General features: G+C 38.1%; 2 long non-coding RNA genes across 2 annotated transcripts in view; one reads left to right on the forward strand and one right to left on the reverse strand.

The window, feature by feature from the left end:
* The window catches only part of LOC111866480, a 59,578-nt gene extending 56,906 nt beyond the window's left edge, over positions 1–2,672 (reverse strand). The window contains exon 1 of the long non-coding RNA XR_002843156.2: positions 2,511–2,672. This is a non-coding gene — a long non-coding RNA (uncharacterized LOC111866480). The remainder of the gene's footprint in view (positions 1–2,510) is intronic.
* Positions 1–25,788, forward strand: part of LOC117282473 — a 216,120-nt gene that overhangs the window by 119,822 nt on the left and 70,510 nt on the right. The window lies entirely within an intron of this gene.

Here is a 25,788-nt window from a genome sequence, read left to right on the forward strand (position 1 = left end):
CTGCGACGATAAGAAAAACAAATTTGAAGAAACATTTTATTGTGGAATAATGATTGTGGTGATAAACAGGTTCAAAATCCAAACACAAATTGGTTTGTGAATAAATGTAGGAAATTATATTCTTTATTAATCAATTTTTCAGAACCTTCGCCGTTAGAAACTATTCAGTACTGGCCAAACACGTTGATTCTTATCTGACACTTCTTTGCTACTGTACAAGCCATTTCCATATAAGCTTATATGAATGCCTAACTATATTTGAATTAATATATTTATTGATTTATTGCAGTCATGAGTGTTATGTAGATCGAAGTGGCAGCTCTTTCGAGGGCCCCTATAATATTAAACTTTTTTAATTTTATAATAAAGTTTTCGAATACCACTAGAGGTACGTTATATGCCAACGGCTTCACGTGTTTGTAGTTGTTTTCCAACGGACTTGTCGATGTGCTGGAAGGGATATCACATATATAAGAGAAATTATTGCTTCTGAATGTAATTAAGCCAGAGGGTCACATCCTAGATAGCTGAAGCGGAATATCTCAGTTTATTGGCAAAACAATACAAATAATTTTGTGTCTGAAAATATTAGTTTCTGCTTAGGCGTTAAACGGGTTTTCTGCCCACGATATTGTGTGTGAGTTGTTCTCTGCCTACAGGAATGTGCGTGCCCACAAGTACTGAACTTCCGGTACCCGTTTCCAGATACCACCTTGACCTAGGAGAAGGAAAGGGCTGAACAAGGTACGGGGAGTACTGTGAAGGAATAAAGCCAAGTAGAAATAAAACGGACCAGGTATAAAAAAAAGTCGTTTGGTTGGGTCATTTCGCCTTTTGCCAATCCTAAGAAATGAATGTAAATGAATTTAGCCGAAGGAATAGAAGTTCATGAAATCTTAAAGGGAGGGGACGTTGAAAGAAGGGTTGAACCATTACACTGAGGCATTTTTAAGCCCGTGCCTCCTTCCCCATGTTAAAATTACGGGCCGATCTTCAGATGGGACATGGTCAGAAGCGAAATGGGCGGAGTTTGCCGCAGACCAGAAACCTACCCCACGATAGGACATAGCCGAAGTGACGAAACAGGTTTTCCTTCAATAAAATGTCTTATAATTCATTATTCACGAACATATTCTGTTCCTTGTCTTCAGATAAGCCTAAGCTACGTGTCTGAGACAATGTTCTTTGCCTTTGTTCATGTGACCTTAGAACCAGAAGAGAAATCTGTTGTTGGGCCGGAATTCAGTATTGTTTTAAACTCAATTCGAGATCACAACGTGACTTGCACCTCTCGACAGTGTTACCAACTTTTGAGAATTGTGAATACTGAGGCAGCTGTAAGAAAGACAAACGGTGAATATATTTTTATTCTTAAATTAATTTTTATAAGAATTATGACTACCTGAAATTTATGCAATATATTATCTTATTTCATAATACTGTAATAGTAATTTTCTTTGTTGTTAAGTCAGACAAGGAATATCTCAAGGCTGCGGGCCAAATTTGACTCGCGGTAACAGTTCGTTTAATCAATGATGTTAATATCTGAAAACTAATTAGGTCTATTTCTCAAGTTCCCCGCAATCCATACTGCATACAAGTTGGCATTCGCTACATTTGGAAATTAATTTATATCGTAAAATAGCTTATGTATTTGGTAAATTTGACCTAACTACTAAGTAGAATTATACCTGTGTCTTTTTATGTGTTGGAGGTTGGTGGACAAATATGGATACAATGTTTCACTCTATTATCTCTTCGAGTGTGATTACTTAAAAACATTAATTTGGTAGTACAATTTCTTCTTATCTATTCTTTCGTAATTTTGCGATTTTATTATGATTATTTATATATTCTCTATGACTGCATATATATTTTCGCTATAAAGTTCTGAATGCTCTGATGTAAGATATACATGTGTGATGTATGTGACCAGTCGAATTGTTGGTCTATGTTATACACACTTCTGTAGTAATTAAGTTTATGGAGGGGAGCACCCAGACAGCATAAAATACCGGTATATTGCTTTTAACAAAATACAGTAATAATCCATTACTAATCTGAGAAAAGCGGGTATATTAAATTTGAATTGTTCTTTTTTTTTTGCATAGAATATTTTTGAAATTATTTTAAACTTTACAAAGGTGGCTATCAGTGGACACCATATTATATATATAAAAGAACAGACATTTCATAACTTAAAGATTGTGATCATTAGGCGTGTGGCACCATGTATTCTTGTGGGTGACACAACCCAGAAGACAAAAATAAAGAATTTTCACACCCGTGAAAATATCAAATCTCGTATTCTATAAGCCAAAGTACGCCTTATATTTAAGCCTTTATTTTCTTACGTTATGAAATTCTCTTAAACACAAACTCTGTTAAGTTTAAAGACAACTTTTATATTTATTTTATCTAAAATAAAAAGAAAAACAGCTATGCAAATTAAGAACATATCATGTCTTGAAATGGCGAATTACTGCCTTAGATAACAAAGAGATACGAACCGTTGGATGAATCCCCACGCTGAAGCACAGACATTCGTGTGACAACAATAGTCGAAAATTGCGAGAAAATATGGAACAATATTGTTAATTTCTATTTCAAAATTAAAACAGACTCTTATAATGGCAGCGAAAGCTGCTATATGAAACGTCGGCCATTGGTACTCATGGAGACACCTAGCGTCGGCACTTGGAAGTTTTATCCACAAAGCATGTGGAAGGGGGTGAGGGGTAAAATATTGATTTCTTTGACTCAACCCCCTACGCATGAATATTGGCGGCTTCGTGTTTAAACCAATGAAAACACATCTTTCATTTCAATGCAGTGTCCATTTCTTTCTTTCAAACAAAATGACCGAATTGAATCCATTTATTGCGTTTCGAAGAAAGTAAAAATTGCAGTGCAAACGAAAGAAAAATTGTTTTACATGCTCTACGGCTTGGCTGTGGAACGAATCGGTGTTATTAAATGCATTTCCCTGAAACCAGTCTTGATAAATACAAGCAGAAAACAAAGCATCATCCCTCTTATATTTCAGGCGTCGTGTTACACAATAAAAATGAAATCTTCTGACGACGCTAGAGACTAAAACTTAATAATAAATTTCAGATAACGACGTTCCTGAGTCTGAAAATGCTAGGCGAAGTTAGATTGCAGATATTTCTCGTATTTCCAATTAAAATTACATTTTCGCTTCTTCTCTTTTCTGACGGTATTCTTCTGACAAGTGATCCATAATTTTAATTACTGGCTACTTTGCGTTGCAAGAAACATATTTCTTCTTGAAAATTTATACTTTTTACCGAACATTCAGGTATATACACTTTCAATGGACAATTGTTATGGAATTTTTAAAGGACTTAATTTGTCGTGGAACGATTATTGATAGGGCTCAAGGAAATTTTTGTAATAGACTAATTCGTCGTGAAAATTGAATTAAATAATTTCCTGAGTATGTATACTGTAAGTATAATTGGAGTAGGCAGTCATCTATGGCAATGATTAATATAATGCTACATGGAACACCGATTGAAGAAGATAATTCGTTGGATTAAAATAATTTATATAATATTTCGAAATATTTAAATGAAGATGTAACAACTTAGTACTAAACTCTTTCTTTGATGCTGGATAGAATATAACCACGAACTTAAAAATAACTTACGAAGACGAGGAAGAATTATTGTTGGTTAAATTAAATAAATTCACTTACAGTAAAATGATATTCAATAAAATAACGTACATAATTTCTATATTTACGAGTAAGTTCAATTAGATATACGCCTTCCTACTTTACTTGTATCTCTGTAAGGCTCTGAGATGACACGTGGAACAACAGGAGATTACTGTCTTCTGAGATTTTGCCTCCATCTTCAGGGTGTATGTCTTCTTCTGAAACGTTGGTAAATATCTACCAGACAACGCAACGTAAAACCCCAGAAGACATCAGTCGTTTTAGTCACTGCCTTGAGAACTCCAAGTCTTAAATGGGATAGCTGATTTTATTACCAATTTTAAAATTTCTGTTAGTATAATTAAGCCAGAAATTCATAGTGCATCATAGAGTATAAGGTAAAATGTTCCTGTCTCTAAAGACTGCTCTGCTACCTAGAAATGTATATTAGATGGAAACGGTCAGCATCACTCTCCTGACATTTTCAACCCAAAATAGGGAGTCAGATAGCCATTGAATATAAAGATGAGTCGACTCCAGATCCAGTCTTGACATAGTGGAGTTGAAGAGATATATTCCCACTGGGAATCTAACCCCGATATTCTAACCGGCAGCGCAGTCACCTTAGTGACTAATGTATCTAGAAAAAAACATTGCCTTATATACCGGTATTTCTAAATTATTGAAAATGTTTTTACATTTTTATATGTAGATGATTATTTATGTTATTGTGTATATTGCTTATTTGTACTCTTCTCCGAGTATAATTAGAATGATCAAGTCAAGGAGGATGAGGTGGGCAGGTTATGTCGCACGAAGGGGGGAGACGAGGAATGCGTATAGGATATTGGTGGGAAAGCCAGAAGGAAAGAGACCACAGGGAAGACCAAGGCGTAGGTGGATGGACAATATTAGAATGGATCTTAGAGAGATAGGATGGGATGGTATGGTTTGGATAAATCTGGCTCAGGATAGGGACCAATGGAGGGCTCTTGTGAACACGGTGATGAAGCTTCTGGTTCCATAAAATGCTGGGAAATTGTTGAGTAGCTGCAGAATTGGCGGCTCTTCAAGAAGGGCTCAGCTCCATGAGTAAGTAAGTAAGTATATTATTTATAACAGCTGGAGACTTAAAAATCACGTAGCAGAAAGAAGCATATTCCTTATCGTGCAATTTTGCGCTGGAATACACAAAAGACAAATAAATCAACGGAAGAGGTTCTGCTGATTTTCTTATTACAAAACCAAATAATTATTAACCTGAAGGGAGGAATGGATTTTGAAGTGTGTCATATAGAACGTATTTTAATAGAGGTTAGAGGACTATTGTCAGATAATATTGAGACGGATATATGCATGTTGGTCTATTCGTAGAACTCACTGATGGACTCTATTATTATTGTTATTGGTGTATCTTAGCCCTTAGTTTTTTGGGTTCAACTCCACGTATTTTTCTCAGGATCTTAAATATATGCTTTGGATCCTGTGTAGCGAGCGGGGGGCCTCCAGTGATAATTTCTTGTTGAAGTTTGGTTTCTTGATAGTGGCTATATTTTCGACATAGGGAGAAGGAATTCTTCTTTGATGAACATTAGTATTTTAATGTGGCCTGTTTTAACCTGTTCGTTTCTATCTGTGGCTTCATATAATGGTGTTTCCACTGCTGTGTGATCATAGGCTGACGTCAAGCTGCGGATATTGTATCTTCGGAGTGTTTGAATCTCTCTCAAATAATGTACAGACTTCTCCACATGAAATTCTACTCTGATTCGATGGAACATATTTCAAGTTAATTACTGAGGATTGTCACTTCCTTAGGCATTCTGTTTGCATTATACTCCAAAAAATGTTTGATATAAAAAGGCAAAGTTGTCCCCGTGCTTAACGAATTAAGCACTACGCCATGAAGGCGTATGGGGAGTGGATATATACATCCACATTTTCTTGTCCTCGGCACTAGTTGGAAATGAGTGGTCAGCTTTACCCCCGGGCATTTTGGCCCAGGGAAAAGAGCACCCGATACCCATTGGATAGGAGGTTTGGTGAACCCAAGATCCAGTCTGGACGATTTGGAAAAGAGAAAATTTTTGACCTTACCAGGACTCGAACTCCGACCCCTCAGTCGTCCAGCCCGTAGCCTGTTTCTATACTGCGCTACCCCAGTTTCTAAATAATTTATATAAATAATTAATTAAATATATTAAAGTAACGACCCTGCCAGGGAATACTCTTACATAACGCCGAATGACTGGAACATTCATCCATCTATGGCTCTACTGTCCTTCAGTGGACCTTGGCCAATTTTTCAGCTTCTTTATCCTAAATACAAGTCGATAATACTCCTTGGACGGGGGATCAGCCCGTCGCAATGCCACTACATACACACAGGACAACACCTGTCAGTTATCACCTTCAGAATCCAAGCCTAAGGTGTTACTTCTAGACCGTTTTGTTCAGTATTTTTTTGGTGTTTTGACTTGATAACGTTTAGGGAGCATTTTATATGTAGGCCTTTTGTGGATACATGTATGTACGTGTGTTGGAATCAGATCATTTGCATATGTCTCTGTTCAAGTATGAATGTATTAATATCTTGGTTGGACAGACAACATGGAACCATGAGTACCAACTTTATTAACTCTCATATTGCACATCTTAGGGCATTTTTTAGGAATTACTAAGCCGACGTTAAAAGTTTTTGGTCTTTATATAATTACGTGGTTTTAAATTCCATCGACTTCGAGTAATGTTTCTTAATATATAAGAGAAACAGTACGTCAATGTTTCTTTCACACAGATTGAGATTTCATAATTACCGTTAATCGAACCCGTCGAATATTATTGCAGATTTTAAGTTCTACAGCTGAAATTTACCCCAAATTATATGTTCATTTCATTTAATCCATAAAAAGAATGCATTAGATCTCAGAAATATCAGCTGAATTAAAATTCTGAAGTCTTATAAATAATAATAATAAATTATTACTGTGCCTTTCAATGCTAGCGTGCGTTTGCCTCATCTTCCCTTCTTATTATCAAGGCAGAGACGAACTTGTTCGCATATTTCAAATGACAAGAACATGCGAACCGTTCCAGTGCTTGCGTCATTTAATTCAAAATGGCCTCGCCAGTCCCTTTAATTGCCTCTTGTACTCTGGTAGAGAATGAGAACAGAGTGTGAGTCTTGGAAAGAGAAAGGAATGAGAAATTGTTTAGGAAGAACTTTGAAAATTATCAGAAAATGAGGGGCCCCAAGTTTGAGGGGGTGAGGTAGGGTGAGACGTGTTTGGTAGTGAAAGGTGTGGGACATGAAGGGGTGGATAAAGAAACTAGGGAGGAAATTTTGTTAGAAATAACGGCTGAAAGAAGAATAATGATGCTTAAGTTTTTTTTATTTTTATATACGTAATTTTGTAAAATAATCTGAGCGAACCATTCAATTAATTATACATTGCTTCTTACGGCAGTGTATATACGTAGAGGCTATATTTTGAACCAAGACAAATGGAGCTTCGTAAAAGGAAGCCTGTCTAAAACAGAACCTGCAGGAACTCAATCTGTGTTTATAAAAATATTTCTGTGACGCTAAGAATAGACTGCAGAATGAAAATTAATAATAGTTACACCTAAGAGTTACAAGGTTACAAGATAGTACTGTTGAATGTTTGATATTTTTGTCCATTTAAACGTCTTTCCTACTTTGCTCTCTAGAGATGCTCTAAGAGCTAGAACATCGGTCACATCAGCTTTGTAGGATTACTACATCCTTAATCATTCAAGCGCTAGAGGACTACAAAAAAAATCTCTTCCAAATATCCATGCCAGAGAGCAGTTCTAAACTTCCATCTTGATTATGGGTTTTTATGTTCTCACAGTGATGGTTATGAACAATTTTATCTTCTGGGATATAATATCCAAAGTCGACAGACGTTTCAGAAGAATATATCGTCCTTATCTCCAGAGCCAAGAATAAAAGAAACAAGAACCTGCTCCACGCTGGTTTTACACGGAGTTGTAATAAAGACGACAGAAGTCTTCACGACCTTGTGTCTGAGAGAAAAGCAGAGTTGCTGCTGGAGTCGGAGTTGTGAATACACATTGAACAATATTAAGTGGTTTGTTCTTTCTTTAGTTCGGTTCGTTTGTTTTGTTCGGTTTCCATTTTTGCATATTTGTAATAAGGAAATTTTAATTGTCAATCGTGTGAAAAGCAATGTAACATTCCAACAATTGCACCCGCGCACAGTGAATAAATTATGATTCTTTCGATATATCGATTCAAACCTGTTACTGTGATCTCGTTACGAGCAGAGACAGTACGTCCTACTCATATTGGTTCATCATTCAAAATAAACTCTCCTGGACTCCATTCCGTTGAAATTATCCAAAATAATTAATTTAAAAAAATAAGGTTGTCCATTTTACAAAATAAGGTACCGTTTTTAGCACTTTTCATTATAAATTTTATTAAACAAAACTGACTTCCCTTGCTTTACTTCACAGCCCTCACTGAAAATATCTGATGAAATTCCACGTATAATTTGAATTTAAAGAGACAAGCCAAGAGGAATAATTTGTATTGTTGTTATTGAATTTTAAAGGGCATTAATTTATTCAGAGCAAAAATAACAGAAGTTCAGAACGAGACTTTTCGACTGAAAATTGAAAAGGTTATGATATAGAAAATTTTAGAGGCTGAACTACCGGCCACCCTAATTTTAACGTCTGGGATGACATGAAAAAAATGTGGGCAGATGTACTCCAATGGAGTACATGCACATTCCGGATATGTACTTGGTTATTTTGCATACCTCGTTTGTATACATATGCACACACGTCTGGGATTACTGCAGATAAAAATACTATTGAGAAGTTAACCATACTATGTAAGATTTGAGGTTTTCACTGCGGTGACTGTGAAGAATGCTGTCTTCTGGGGGTATGGCTCCGTGTAGATTTTGTTTCAACTGACGATTCGGAGGAATATATCGCCTCCATCTTCAGGGAATAAAAATTCTCGAGCGAGGAACCAGCGTGAGCAGGTGGCTGCAAACTGAGTGCGGATTAATCTTGGTGATTTCATGAGACATCCGTGGTGGACGAAGGAACATTAGAACAAGTTTCGTTTCGAATTTATTGACGTTTTCCTTTATAGTCAACATTCAACCATTGTTGCCCCGCCCATCTCCGCCGCGTGATGTGTAAAATAGCCCTTACCAGGCAGCACATTATCACATACCGTGTCTTCTAGTTGGGAGCTTCATCTCTAACCTGCTATTAGCTGAATACCGAATAAGGAAAACAGTACAAATAAAAGCAAACTGAAGGTCCCTGCAGTGTACTGGATCAGTCTATTACAAGATTATCTTGATAACAATAGACTGTATATGAAACATGAAAATTAAAGTCAATGAATCTGTAACATCGTAAAGACCTACGTGGAAAAGAGTCACCTTTTGTTACTGATTTAAATTACTAATAACTTCCAAAAAATAACCAGTTAGTTACTCTGAAAATTATTGAATCTAAATTGTTTTCTCTTTTGTAACGATTATTGACTGGTGAATTAACTACCTCTATTACTAACTCTCCGATAGTTAAATCCGGTCTCAGCAGAACAAATATCACAGGCGGTCATTGCATTATATTCTGAGACAACTCTATCAAGCTCATGTTCCCATAATCCATTTCGCTAAGGCACGTGTTAATAATGACATATGACGTACTCACAGTGGTGAATATTAAGATGGGCTTTTGTATATGACATTACGTAATTTTTTGATTAAATATACACCAAAGTTTGGAAGCAAAGTGTTGCTTATTTTATCTTCCATATTTTACCCTGATGAAGGTGGTAGTAGCAGTGACATATCTACACACATACCCCACAACACTGTAGTCTTCATATTAATACTATCCCCCAATTTTATATGTGTGGTCCACGTAAAGTTTAGTCTGTCTGTAATGTCACTTCAGTTAGTTTTGAAAGACGCGGATCAATACTCATCTGAGAACATACCCTCTCATAAGACCTACCCTCTCGTCATTCTCGCCACTGACGTGAACATAATTTGAGCAGTTGAATCCTAGCTTCCAGTAGGCCACTTTCAATGTGTGAAGTTGCTCATCTGTGAAACATCAATGGGCTATTCATTTTTGGCAGTTGAAATTTCTGCGAATAAATGGCGACAGGGTATTATATGCCTTTCCTAGTCCCTGCGGCTACTGTTTTGGAGCTCACCGTTTCAGGCAGCTCAAAATAGTGAAACCTGCTGATGATATTGATGTTTTCCTGTGATTTTATTGATAATTGATGAATTGTAATCACATGATCCCCTTGCCTCCTATGTGATTTAATTCTTTGTGGAAGATGAACAGAACGGACGATAACCTTGTTGGAGGAGGAGGAGAAGAAGAAGAGACTACGGCAATAGGCTATTAATAAGTTGGGATATTAAAGTGACAGAATATCACAGATCTATTAATAATAACGATTAATGTAATAATAACAATAATAGTAAGATAAACCTACAAGTAAATTTACCTCTGTAATAAATTACCATGCCAGTTAGATGTATTGGGGAATGGAGGCATAGCTCCAAGAATCAATGAACTCGGCCTTAGATGTTATCGATACTATTTGCACCTCAGCCACATTATTCCTGCAGAAGAATCCCAGTACCTGATTAATTGTAATCTGAGTGGGCCCAAGAACTGGTCTGGAAGAGATACTCAAGAAAAAGATCTTCACTCTAGCCACGGAATCGATTCCAAATTCTCCGTTTGTCCTACCTTTAGCGTGGTCTCTATAATGACCGGCCTAAAAATATTGATTAAAAATAATAAGAAAAATATCCAGTTACAAATGATTATACTGATCTACACGTTCAGTAACTTTTTGCACTTACTTTCTTTTCTCTACAGTCTTCACGGCGACTCTGGGGTTCACCCAGCCTCCTATATGATGGATACTGGGTGCTCTTTCCCCGGAGGTAAAGGGGCCAGTATGTGAAACTAATGACTCATCTCTATCTAGTGTCGAGCTCAAGAATGGTGGAGCTATACCTCCACTTCAAGAAGTCTTCATTGTATAGTATTTAACTAATTAAGCAGAGTGACAGTTTTCACTTTAAGTGGCAAATTACATTATAAGTTTATAGCAGTTTATGTTACTAGTTGGTTGAGGCACTACGATACAAACCGGAAGGTCATGGGTTCAAATCCAGATGAGATTATTGGATTTTCTTCAATTGACCTAAACCTTCCAGCCTCACTATGGCACTAGGGTCAACTCAGCCTTTAACAGAAATGAGTACAAGGAATATTCTTGAAATATTCTTGGAGGTAAAGGGCGGCCGGCGCGTAGGGCTGACAACTTTACCGCCATCTGTGAGCCTATTGTCTAGAAAATGTGGGAACCTCAACATCTCACATCCCTATGGGCCTCCACGGCCTGTTACAGGGATATCTTTACTTACTTACTTTTACTTTTATGTTATAATAACAGGAACAACCATCATTATTTGTTGGAGCAGCCGAAAACTTATCTGTGAAAACATCCGGATGCATCTTGTAGGTCTATATTGAGAATTTTCACTGCTTACAATATCTGACGACGAGTATTCTACGTCAGGTACTGGAAGGACTTTTTTCTTTGTGTCCAGACGCGTCTGAAACACTAATCCGGCCCTTTTCTCGGAGTAAGGAAACTGTTGCATGAAACTGACTCCCACTTCCTGAAGACATCCGTGGAATGATGTGTAGGTGCACGATTAGTCCACACCCCAGAGCCGCCACTAAGAACGGCGTCGCGCCGCGCCGCGCGGTGTAACTGTGACACGGTATATCCTGACCCTGAGAGAGGGGGGGGGGCAGGGAGGCGCAGCGCATTGCATCTGGAATCAGCGACCTACAGATACAATCTTGGGCCGAGGCATGAAGGTGAACGTTGTAAGGGAAGAGCCAGACGCTGAAGTGACGTAACTTAGCACGAAGTTTACGCAGGAATATCATCTGTAAGAGCAAAATTATACCTGTGTTGAAATGATATAGCAGTAAACCATGAAGGCGTATGGGGAGTGGAGGATTAGCTCCACAGTTTCTTAACTTCAGATCTAGATGGAAATGAGAAGGAATCACTTAGGAGACCAAAGTGTAGATTGGAATAAAAGTTTAAATATTTTAAATGAATGTTAGAGGAAAAAGGAATAGGTTTGTGAGCTAGAATCATCTGGTTCACAACAGGTTTAAGTGACGGAATTTTTTAACACTGCAATGTGCATTCGAATTACATAAGAGCGGGAAATTTTCCTGCTCATGTTAGTAGTTATTATTCTTTCAAGAACGACACTGCAAATCGATGTTAGCGTTTCGCCTTTCGCCGATTCGAAATATAGAAGTAGCATAAAAGAGAAGCCGTTACTTCAAATTAGATATTCGTTTTGCAGGATCTAGCTAAATAAGAAATTAAAACCCCAAATGATAATGAGAAATATACCAGGCAATGTAGTGGCTCACAGTATGTTGCTGTCAGTATTTAGAATACAGGCAAAGGGCACCAATTATTAAACTTCTTTTTTCGCTACATAACGATATCTTCCTACATTCTCAGATAACTTATTTATTTATGATTTATTGTGACTCAGTAGGTAGCCAGCCGACCACAGTGGCCGCGCGGTCTAAGGCATCTAATATCTTCGCTCTTTGGAACACTGGGATCGTGGGTTCGAATCACACTCAAGTCATTTATGTTTGTCTGCTTTCATTCTATGTTTGTGAGCAGGTAGCGGCCTTGCTTCGGGTTGATCCCCCGTCAAAGGAGTTCTGACGGCTGTATAAAATTAAGAAATTGAAGTGAAGGGAAGGATTTCACGGATGTCCTATGCTCCAAGTGGGAACAACGGAACGAAGATAGAGGATAGATAGCAGATAGCCCAGATCATGTAAAATCAAATGGTGGGATGATTGATGATTAGTGAATTGTAAATAATTTATAGGAATCAATTGAAATATAATTTGAGTATCATCCCGGCAATTTTCTTGGAGAGCGTGAAGAAAACCACGAAACAACTTCAGTGATGGTAGCCATTATCCCGGTTTACAATCGAACCAAACAACTTTTGAATACAAGTCCAGAATGTTAAACACTAAACCAACCTGTTCGGTGTCTGCTAGTTGTATTCTTATTGACACTTTTGGATAGGAACATTGAGAACATGAGAGGAGAAGTCCTGGGTTCATTGCCGCTTGTGGTTAGTCTGTTTACCTTGATGATGATACGTGATGATATGGTTCGTTCATGCCGCCTGTAAAGCTCAAGTTTATCGAGAGGAAACTTGCCTAAACACGAAATCTTTCAGCTTGAATGAGAATGAAGAATTATGCCATCAAGTTTTGTGACGTGGTTTAGTATTTTTTTTTTTTTTTGCAATTAGAAAGTATGCAACTTGCATACTAAGCCGACTGAATAAAACTGCTTGGTGGGCCCTCAAGTTTTGCACAGGGGACATGGTCCCTGGATCTGGGCTGTAGCTGCAAATGTATTGTGTCACGCAGACGCGTTGTTAGACAACGACGGCTAAACGAATTAGACAACGGTCGTTACTAGAAAACGTCCTGTAAAGTGCAACAAAATAGTGGCGTTTTCTGTGTGATCCGTGCCGAAATATTATGAGCAGGACATGTTGTTCAGTCAGTCGACCAACTCTATCTAGGTGTCCGTCGTTTTCCTCGATCCTAGAGCAAATGATGAATTAGTACCCAAATTCCACGTTGCACTCATTGCTTAACATGCAGCCTTCCCATTTGGTGACGTCAAAATTTCGCCCTAATATAGCCCTCCCAGTGTTAGATCAAATTTCACTATAATGCAGCCCTTTCGGCGTCATATGGAAATTAATTCCGATCATATGCATTACCTCTACTAGAAGGACAAGCGGGTACTGCCTGGGAACCTTCAAAATCCGAAACATAATTCTTACTCCCCCCCTAAATGTAGTGTTTCTCACTACCTCAACATTTTCTTTCTTTCTTCTCCTTCTTTTTCTTCTTCGCTCTTTCTCTCTCTCTCTCTGTCTCTCTGAGTTGAGATGAGTTGAGTTAGCTGATTGGTCAATGATTGAGTTAGAGAACTGCTGAGATTCTGTCGTCTTGAGCTGTTGCTGCTAGAAGCTGATAGCTGAGGCAGGGGATAGTTCGGGAACCGAGATAAAGGTAAATGTCCGCCGTTGGAAGCCGCTACCGAGCAACGGCTAATGAAGACATGACTGTGGACACGAATGTGTGTGTGTGTGTGTATAATAGTGAACTGTAAAGTGTAGTCACCGGCTGTATCAAAGAGTCCAATAAATCCTATCATCAATCCAAACCTTTTCTATAGTCAATCACGTGACAATATTGAGTAGCAAGTCGTGAAGAGCCGGCAATGGGTGATTCTCCATGATAGGGTGGTCCAGTTGTACCCCCAGGCATAGGGTTTCCTTTTCGTCTTCTACAACTCGCAGGGCTACGGTGGAAGTATTCCAACCGGCCTCCACTCTAGACAGTGATGTGAATCATGTTTGCTCTTTTTCAATGAATTTTTGACGGGCTTTATCCTAATAATTTCTTAAGTTCTAAGTTAATACTAATTAAATTCTAAATCTACGAAGTCATTTGTAATTTAATACTAATTCCGGCAGTTTTTAAATTTGTATTATTAGTTTATTCTTAATTATAGTTACATTTTGAATAGCACCTTTAAATATACCACGACGGCCACTCTATCGTACCAGTCTTCTCTTGTCTCCTAATGTCTCATATTTTATGCTGAAGTCACTGCTTATTCTCCGATTCGGCTGTCATGCACATATCATTTTTCAATACATAGTATTCTATGGAATAAAACAGTCATTCATATACTTTTCATAATTATGTTGAATTTATTTATAATCATTAGCTTCCCGCAACTGTCCTGGCGAAGTACTGCCGGCTTAGATCCGACGGCCGCTCCTTACTTTACCGGCACGTCCCTCCTACCCTTACCGGCGAGCTCCCGTCACAGTCGCCCGGCGGTTCTTGATTTCAGGGTCTAAAGGCGATTCCCCTATAATGAGTGATCTGATATAATGTAACAGGCAAAGGTTGGTGAAGATGAGGCATTATGACCTGGTCAGATACCATCTTACGTCTCTCCCCGAGAAGTGACTTCTCATTTGATGTTGGAATTGTTCTCCGTTACTTACCATAAAATAAGAATGGATTGAAAATGTTCTCTTGTCGTTTTATTTTCGTTCTTTCTTCTCTGTATTAATTCGTATTTTATTTATTTCTTGCATTCATTTCGTCATTTTCCTTCTGGTCGTTTCCTTCTTTATCCTCTTTCTTTGTCTTCCTCTCTTGTAAATTTTTCTTTGTGTTTATTATCATTTCTATTCGCTTCCATATATTTTTCTTATTATCCTTTTCTTGTTTCTTGTATCCTTCTTTCTATAGCCTTTCCAACTCGTTCTTCCGTTTACATTTAATTCTTTTCCTGTTCTTCTTTATATCGCTTCGTTCTTCATTTTGTATATAGGGGATTTATCTATTTTTTAATATTCAAGTTCATTTCAATCCAAACTCTTCAAAGATTATGAAAAGTAACCAGACAGAAATTGAGGCATTTCACTTTTAAGATAATGGATGAAATATATTCATACTTGTAATAATATTTTTTCAATTTAGTTTGAAATATTTAAAATTATTAAATGTATGAAATTTGCAGAAGGCCTCTGGGTTAAAATAGGCCCCAAATTGTTTCCTTCACGTCATCATTGCGACATTTGAGGTACTCACAGCGCTGAATATTAAGATTGTAATCTTCGGAAATGAGACCCTGTGTACATACTGTGACCTGTAGATCCTTTGCTAGGGAACGACTATGTAAATAAGCCCACAGTAAGTACGCAATCAACAATAGAGTAGACCCATTTCTATGCAACGCCCACGATACACACACGCAACAATAGAATCGGTGTCGCTAGAAGTGTCTTTATGTGGTTCGCACTTAACCACTGCTAGGAAACGAATGTGTTTTCTGTGCTGTGGTCCTACCCGAGGATATATAAGGAGAAGCCAACAATAATTGAAACTTCAGTTGTCAGTTGGAAGTCAGACTGTGAAAAGAAGACTTTATGTGTGCTGAAGTTACAGTGAGACTGTTATAAATCCGTTGCCAGAAGACGACTATTGAAGACTGAAAAGACTTATATTGTCCTAGGGATTTGTGATCAGCGATAGCTCTGTATATTATGGTGATTACGAGAGAGTGCAAAAGAAAGTGTTAATAAATCCAATCCAAACCCCGTCTTATAAATCACCCACAAACAAGTGACAATACTTACAGTACCAATGTTTCAGTGGAATCTATTTCTTCCATCTTCTGTGAAAACGGAGACAGTGTTTTGCTCCGAAACCACACGTCGCGACGTCTAAGAAGATGGAAATCTTAATTATTCTTCCATTTATACTACTCACATATATTTGATGTAGTTGAAACAGCGTCATTAAAAATTAAATCTAATACACATTAACAGCCCTTTCTTAAATGTAATCTGAGAGGTCCCGACCATATATCCGATTGACAAGAGTGAATTTTCAGTTTATGTGACCATTAGGAATTTAAAAATATGCCTTATGCTACTTTAGGAACCGGGATAGCTGAGTAATTATAGAGACTGGATACAGGATGGACGACCAAAGAATCAGAGTTCGAGTCCCGGTGGGAGCAAGAATTTTCACTTATCCATGTAGTCCAGACTGGCTCTGGGGTCCACGAAACCTCCTATCTAATGGCTACCGGGGGTTCTTTCACGCCTGGGGCGTGAAGCTGACCACTCACCTGCAACTAGTTCCGAGGTCAAGAAAACTTGCGTCTATACACCCACTTCCCCCCATGCGTCCTCATGTCGCAATGCTTAATTAGCCAAACACAGGGACATCTGTACCTTTACATTGTGCTACTTGTCAACTGCTGCAGTTTGTCATTTCATACAAACAAAGCATTCGTTATGAGAAGATGAATGCTGCACAAATGCTGAAAAAAAAAACGTGACTCTTTGGTCACCCACCGTTTTGCTACGACTAGTTATAATTAAACAATTTAAACAACAACAACAACAACAGAATTACGTCTACGCTTTGTCAAAACTATAATTGGCAATTACAATTCTACTTGGCCTAATTACCGTGCCGTAACGAGTTTCAATATCAAGGCGTCCGTCTGTGTTGTGCCTCATCATTATACCGCTAAGGTTTACCGCTCCTCAGGCGCGCTGCCATTATGGATCCTGTAAAAGAGGAAGTGGGCCTGATATCAGTTTCAGAAAGTGGATTTCTACTGCAGCACTCTGCCTGATACTTATTTTCTTCTGATATAAGTTCCTCTCCCCCTTTTCGTATTTCATCTTCTATTTTTCTTACATATTCAGTTTCTTATTCTTAGCGACTGATTGATCGATTAATTGATGCATTTAAAGCCGACAGAACTACTACAGTTATTGGGGCACTAACAAACACATCAAAAAATAAATATCTCCACAGAGTGTAGTCTTTCTAGAGAAGTAGCTGATAGTCGCTCAGGCAGTCAATAAATTCTCCGACTACTTTATAACAGGAAGAATTATTAATGTGTTCATAAGGGGCAGATTGTTGTATCTTGTTCTGAGTCAAACCAAATCAACTGCACATTTTCAGAGAATTAACTCAAAATTAAACCTTTTTCGGCATCTTAGTGGCATTCCCTTAATATGAGCTATAATTTTTACAGAAAGTGTCTTAAGTCTATATTTGAAAATAACTAAAAAAATCCTTGGCCTGTAGTCCGCAAGCGAACTATATAGACCGAGCCACCGCCGCTTCTCAGAGAAGTTAGTGCCAACTTTTACTGATAGAGAATGTTACGTGGTCAGGGCAACGGATTCCCCGGTCTTTAATCTCGGTTTTCTAGACCGGAGCTGCTATTTCCCTGAAACAGCTCCTCAGCTATCCTTACGAGAGTGAGTGGGCACCAGTCCAGACCCACTACTTCTCAGAAAATCTGCCAGCGTCGGGAGCCGAACCTGGATCTCTTGATCTGTAGCCAGAGAATCTGACCACTAGACCATAATACCTGTATAACAGAATAATAAATATTTACTTTTGAAAGTCAAACCATACCCCAACGACTTTGGCTCTTCAGATATGAGCAGGGTTTTGATAAGGGATCATATATATAACGACACGTTTGAAGGACGGGCAAGAATTACAAACACAGTGAAAGATAATGAGAAATCGGTACAAGGCACAGTGTGCAACAAAGTGTTCACAAAACAAAACACTAGGCCTATAAACCTCGTGTGACTGATTGCGTAATTATTGGCTATACATCATAATACGATCCAATTCTTATTTATTTACATGACAAATTAACAGTCCAAAGGCCAGTTACGAAGTGAGCACGAATAAGAAAAGAAACAAAGAAGCACAATTGATCATGGAAAGTCGTGGTTCAAGAGTTCTGATTATTATAGCTCACCCCTCATATATTCATTTGTACATTCATACATGAAAAGAAACAAAACACACATAAGCCAAACACAAAAAACAGGGAAATATATGTACGTCGTGTGAATAATAACAACAAAAATAATAATAATAGAAATAACAAAAATTTCATGAACTCATATCAAGGTTATAAATTGAGAAAGGAAAAAGTAAAATATGTACATTTAAAATGAATGAAAATATTATTTTAGTGATGGAAATAACCATGGTTGGTATAAAATATTAGTCATAAATAATTAAATTTTTAAAATGTCAATAAATTAATAATAATAATTCGATTAAGATCTAGAACTAGATTAAAATTTAATACTAGGCAATAAAATAATGCACATAAAATGATAATGACTTAACAAGTAGTATTAAACATAGGAATTTATATCCTTAAAAAAGATGTGCTTAATGAAAACGTCCACAGATTTGCAGATATTGTTTGCATCTGTGACGCACCTTGTTGATAGGCTAAGTCTGGGGACATTACTGACGTTGAAGGTGGAAAAATGTTTAACTTGCTTAGAGGGTGCACGGAGACCAACAGTGTCCGTAATAGAACAAAAGTAAATTTTGTTCTTCAAAATGTAAATAAAGAAAAAAGCGTCAAGATTTTTATCGCCTGGAATAAAGCTTTTTCAGATGTAAATAATTTAATGTTCATTTGTAATTACAAAAAATAATTGACTGAATAAATTGATTTTAGCATAAATTTGCAAACTAAATTCAATATTGTTAGTTTTAAGAGTAAAATAAATTACGTATTTTTTAATATGTTAATTTTCGTATAATTTCGAATGTACCATTTCTGTACAGAATGTATGTCGTATGGTAGTAATTTACAGTCATCAGCAGATTTTGTAACACGAAATATTTTTAAATCATCAGCAAAAAGAGAAATGTGGAAAAACAAATTTTAGTGCACAAATTATTAATAAAAGCACTGAACAATATAGGTCCCAGAGTGGAGTTTTGTGGCACTCCTGATAGTGTGGGAAAATGTGAAGACTTCCCTGAAGTGCGAACAACAGAAAACTTAGATTATAAGTAACTTCGGGACCAATTAATATAAAGATCAGAGAGTCAAAAGCTACTGAGTTTATGTAGCAATTGAGTATGAAGTCTATTATCAAAGGCTTGACTGAAGTGAAAACAAATCGAATCTGTACTTTTTGTGAATTGAAAAAACTGTGATAGAATTTAAATTAGTAAAATAGTTGCAGTAGACTTCAATTTCATAAAGCCACGCTGAAATATGTGAAGTTTATAAATAAAAGGAGGAGAACTGATGGTTTATTATATTCTCAAAATTTTCGGATATTTTTTAATTGTGATTAGTCTGTAAGCAGTAACTAGAGTTTTGTTACTTTTCTTGAAAACAGGCGCGAGATCTACTTGTATCCAGAGAGTGGGAAACTTCCATTATAATAAAGATGTGAGATATGACTCGAAAGGGGGGGACAAAAACTCTGAACAATCATTAATGATAAAACTGCGGATTTCAAATGGACTGACAGTTCGATGGGCTGAGACGTTGAACTATCAGCTTAACATTAAGTCGAAAAGTGACGGGAGATTTAAAGAATCATAAAAAGATTAATCGAGATTTTTTTAGAATGGCAACAGGAGAGGGTTGTTAAAAATCGAAGGAAAAAGATCCGCAAAAGTTTTCAGTAATACACTGAAGCTGTTTTTTTATATTTTCACCAATTTAATGATAATACCTCCTGTTGTTAAGAGTAGTTAAATCGATAGTAGTAGTAGTAGTATTAGTAGTATTCGATAGCATGATGCAGGCCATGAAGTGCCGAGGTGACGAATTTATGGCATTTTGTGATGTAGTGCTAGGTCACATGGGTGGTTTACTTATATATTCGTGTCCCGTAAATCCTATACGACTTCTGTAGCTAATTTAGAATCTTCTTCTAAGAGCATGTGTAGAAATATTAAGATATTGTTAGATTTAAGGGAATATAGGATAATTGTGAAACAGGAGACAGCAAGTTTCACCGAAACGCCAGTAATATTTAGCATTTAAAGAAGATATTACGTCCAGAAGACTCTGCAATAAATATGAATCTCCATGGAAACAAGTTTAAAAGTCTGTTGTTGATAGAACGTCATTATACAGAACAAGATACACGAATATATTTGCGTGGTTAACATTCGTGTATGTAACCTTTAAAACTTTCCGCGAGAGAATTAAAAAGTTAAACGTTTTATTACTTTTTGCTGGTTGTGAAAACGGAGATTAAAAGAGTAAATAGAGGGAGTTTATGAGGAAGAGATTTTAATCGACTTTAAAACGTTTTCGACAAGAGACTCTTCATTCTCCCTTGCGTGTAGGGTTAAAAAAACGCTAACCAGATTTTTTTAATTTAAATTCTCAACACGACCCAGACTAACACGAAACACATAAAGTGTAAAAAAAGTAATCCGTGTGGTTAATTAACATGGACAGGAAAAAAAAGAAAGTCAGCCTGTAAAACCTGTAGCAATCCGCTAATTGCCCGGTATTGTGGTTCGAGGCTTTATTCTGTCTTACTCTCCATATCATACCCAAGTTACGCATCTGCCTCGCTAATATACTCCTCGCCTCTCTTTTTTCCATGCCGTGTTTCTCATTTAAAAACATTCCATTTTTTCCTGTCCCCCAACCCCCCTTTCACCCGACTACCACCAGTGCGCCTTGTTAGACATGATACAACACCGCTACACTTTCATATCCTCTCCACGCGTCACCTTAATAAACGTTTTAACCTAAAATTTCTTTCTCATTCCTACCTCTGTCTCGTTTATTTTTACAACCTTTTTCCCCCCTGTTCAGAGTGAAGGATCACCTCGCTATCAAGGAGTGGTTTTAAACACAGCCTACCTCCTATAAATAACCTCCAAGGGCCTCTCACCCCACTATTACATAAACCTACAAAAAGATTCACCCCACGGGAGGTCTAGTAAAAAAGGGCAATGGGCCGTTTTTACAACACTTTTTTTTTCACAGTTTTTTCCCCTTCTAACTTATTAACCCCTATAAGTTTAGGGGTGTGTTTGTATAGTTATATAATGATGCGTTTAAAATATTTGTGTGGGATCATCTTTCAACATTTTAGACGGGCCTACCTTTTGACAGGTGTGACGGTAGCAAAGAGATGAAGCCCTCAATTCAGTAGAACGAAGTGCAGTAACAGTGTATCTTCCTCTATACAAGTTATGGCCCACTCTTCTTCTTCTTCTTCTTCTTCTTCATAAGGATCGACAGCTTCATTTCTTGAACACTTTGGCCTGCTCAACAATTTCCTTCCAACTACTTCTGTCCTGTGTGCGAATTATCCAGGTATAAATTCCTAAACCATCTAGATCTTCCCTTACGTCATCTTTCCATCTGATCTTAGGCCGGCCTCTCTTTCTTAGAGCGTGTGTCTGCCAGTCATATATTATTTTAACCGTTCGTCCAGCCTCCATCCTTGAGATGTGCCCAAGCCGACTTATTCTTGGGGCTTTGATGAAGTTAACTGTGTTCCTCCCTTTTATTAGATTATCTAGTTCGTACTTTTGTTTCAATTATCCAGGATCCATGATAATTTATGTTATGGCCCACAATATTTCTTAATATTTGTGGAAATAACCTGCATTTTTCTTACATCCCAGTTAAGACCCGTTGAAATATCATCTGCCTATTGTTGCAGTTATCTGCAACACACTTGGAAACACTCTCCTCATTACACTGCGACCCATTGTTACACAGAAGCCGGGATAACTGAGTCAGTATTGTGACTACGCTACAGGCTCGGCAATCGGGGAACCTTGGTTGGATTACCGTCAATGACATATTTATTTTTCTTCAAAATTCTCATCCAGCTTTTACGCCAGAGGTTAAAGCTTTGTGTCAAGTTAACCACTCACTTCCATCTAGCGACAAAGCTAAGAATGTGTCGACTTATACTTCCTCTTAAACATGTTTTCGTTGTGTGGTGTTCAATTAAGAATAAAGAAAGTTCTTGTCAGTCCTATTGCGTATGTAGCTCTTGAGACACGCTGAAATAATAGTGTTAACTACCGCTGTTGCGTATACGCCGTGTTTACAGGCGTTGCTGGGGAACGCTGCCGAGAGTTGTTTATTGCCGCGTAGTAACCGCGGTGTCCCCTGTTACGTCAGAACGGCGGAGGGGGACGGAGTGTTGACTGACCTGTTACCGTAACAGCGGCAGTTTCTCCGATGATGTTACGTCACCGCTGGAGGGGGCGGTGTTTACCGAGCGTTGCGCCGTCCATGTCACATTATTATGAAAAATAAATTTTAGGGAAGGAAACTATACTCAGTGGTCCCACTCTGTAGAAGTATGCTACTAGCTTTTATGACAAAGCTGACACTGTAATATCGACTCATCATACCACTGCCATATACTCGCGTTTCTGCCACTTCTCCAATTATTATCCACTTACTAAAATGAATAACAATACAGTAGCAACAGTTGCCTTTCAAATGTCTTTTGTAAGCTATTTAACGACGCTGTCAGTATCTGAAAGTATATGGTGGGATGGCAAGTGAATACTGAATTGGAATGATAAAGACATGCTAGAGGCCCTGTCAAAACATTTGCATGGAGGAACTTAGAAGTTCGCTAATATCTCAGTGAGAAGAACAGATTTCCCGGCCAGATTCGAAGCAAGCGCCTCCCGGATACAATTCTAGAACTAACCACTACATATACCTGCTCCTTATATGAATATATTCACACACGGATTGTTCTTGATACTTCCCTAGGCGGAGCGTTGCCCTCAGGCGATTAACACTTCGTATTCGCTACGTCTTTAGCCCGATTGTCGACCCGGGCGCTGGTAACTCTGATTATTTTCGCGCTGAGGTCCTTCGGGCTAATGCCGGGATACCTACAAGACTCTGTGTGCCTTAGCGTCATGTCATAATCGTGTGAGCGCATGAAAGTGAAATCGAAAGCATTCCAGATCGTTACCATTCACTGGCTAGGAAAGTGGCCCCAGAACCGGCCTCACTTTTTCGGAAAACAAACACCGGCCGTCCAACCCTCTCTTCCTCTAAACATGTCACAATTTGAACAGTCTAATCTTCTGGAGGAGACACGCAGTAGCGTAGTTGATTGAGACACTATACTACAAGCCGGAAGGTCGCGGGATCGAATCCTGATGAGGTGAATTTTTTAATATACCTGATCTTTCTAGCCGCAATATGGCTCTGAGGTCGACTCAGCATCCAACAGAAATGTGGATCAGGAATCTTCTTAGAGGGTAAAGGACGGCCGGTGCGTAAGGCTGACAACTTCACCGCCATCTGTGAGCCGATTGTCTAAAAAATGTGGGAGCCTCAACATCTGACAACATTATGGGCCTCCACGGCCTGTTAACAGGGATAGCTTTACATATAAATTATCTTCATGGATATAACTCTGTGTAGTCCAATGAAAGTCAATCGACATTTCGAAGGATTATGTTGCTTCTGTCTTCAGGACTGAATAATAAACGAATGAAGAAAGTAGCACGTATCAAGTAGCAAGCGGAACTTGCTGGAAATGGAGGCAATATATTCCTCCAAAACGTCCTTTGACTTTCAGCGGATTATACAGTATTATACTGTAGAAGACAGCGTTCTATATAACCGCCTGTGTGTCAACCTCAAACCCTACAAATATCGTAACTTGTTCCTTTAGCGTCTTTCCAAGTTCGTTCTTAGTTAAAAGTAAAGTTGTCCCTGTGCTTAAATTCATTAAGCACCGTGTTATGAAGACGTGTCTGCCAGTGGAGGTGTAACTCCACGTTTTCTTGACCTCGGCACTAGATACAGGTGAGTAGTTGGCTTCACGCTCCTGCTGCTTTATTCTAACTAGAAGGCTCCAAGAATCCACTGGATATGAGGTTGGTTAGGAACCCAGAGCCAGGCTGGAGGCTATGGAATTGAGAAAACCCTTTCTACTGTGTGGAATCGATCCCCGGTCACCCGGCACGATACCGACTGAACTATCCAGCCTCTATAAAGTCTAAACTCTAAATTGTTGTTAAATAAACTAAGAAAAACGCAAGGCACGTGCTGCCACAACAACTTGTCCTTCAACTTTCTTTGTTTCTCTTTTGTACTGCCCAGTGTAAGCAGAGGCCTTGCGGTGTGTCTGCCGGCATCAAGGAAGCCCAATCGAATTGTTTCGTAATTAATTCGGAATCGGACAAGCCAAAGAACTTAATCCGTAAAACTTAAAGAATAAAACATATTTGTGCTGAAGTGCCGAGGAGGTGATGCATGTAGATCGCACTGCTCTGCAAAGAATTGTCCTGCAAGAAGTGCACGTTCAGTTTTCTATAACATTTTTATCTCACAAGCATTTCTACGCTTAGAGCGCAGTGGCGGCTCGCACCTTGTAGTCACAACAGTGAGGTATTTTTCCGTCTTGTTTTCTCCTCTCAGCGGCCCCTACTGCTCTATCCGTATTGTTTCTGTCTTAACATTTTTCTCATTGATTATTTAAGCTTTCTGTTACATACTAAACGTTGTGGGTATGAACAGTGTTTTACTTGAAAGAATGCCGTCTTCTGGGATGTGGCACCGCGTAGATATTGTGTAAACCGACGTTTCGGAAGAACGTATCGCCTCAATCATCAGGGTATAAAAATCCGCGAGCAAGGAACCTCCGAAACATCGGTTTACACAATATCTAACGGCGCCACATTCCAGAAGATGGCGTTCTTCATAGTCATCGCCGTGAAAGATTCAAATCTTACACAGTGTTTTACTTGTTCGTATGCGTTGTATATATATGATGTCTAAAAGAGAAATCTTGATAAGCTTACTCAAGATTTAGACGTTTTGAGACCCCCTTCCATATATGTATGTATGTATGTATGTATGTGTGTATGTACGTATACATGTACGTGTTTCTAATTGGCGACTAAACAGTAGGGAGAATTTCATTCATAATCAGTATTTAAGAATTCATCCGACATATGTCGGTGCCTGGTAAATAAATACATTCTGGTTCCAAAAATATCCGCCTTAAAGGCAGGCCTCAAAACACAAAATTTCCCATTTCCTCTAAAAAGGTAGTTATGTTTTCGATTAAATTTCAGTGGTTTATGGAATCCACATCCCTGAAAATGACTGTATAAGTGGAACAGAACGTCCTGAGGTACGGAACTAAACAGGATTTTGTTTCATCATAAGGAAGTTCGGAAACACGTAAAATTAGACGAAAAACTAATCGTAGGTTCTGAAGATAAAACAGGTTATATCCAAATGTTTTGGGCCCATACTGCAGTGTTTACAAATTTTCACATCCCGCAACTTCCACTAGACGGCCCATTTATTGCCCTCGAATAGAGTTCTTCATTGATTTTGTAATTTAACTTTACAAGATGGACGCTCATTTAAGTTCCTTCTCTCTTTTTCAGCTCGTGTTCTTTTTTCTTCTTTTTTTCGTTTCTTAGCGTCGTCTCTGACGGTGGTACGTCGCAAATCAATAAAAAGCGCAGAAAACAGTTCAAACCATCCCCTCTTTCTATTCCCCTTCTCCTTTTTTATTCTTATTGCTACC

Source organism: Cryptotermes secundus, unplaced genomic scaffold, assembly GCF_002891405.2.
Source record: "Cryptotermes secundus unplaced genomic scaffold, Csec_1.0 scaffold320, whole genome shotgun sequence".
Classification (NCBI taxonomy): Eukaryota; Metazoa; Arthropoda; class Insecta; order Blattodea; family Kalotermitidae; genus Cryptotermes; species Cryptotermes secundus.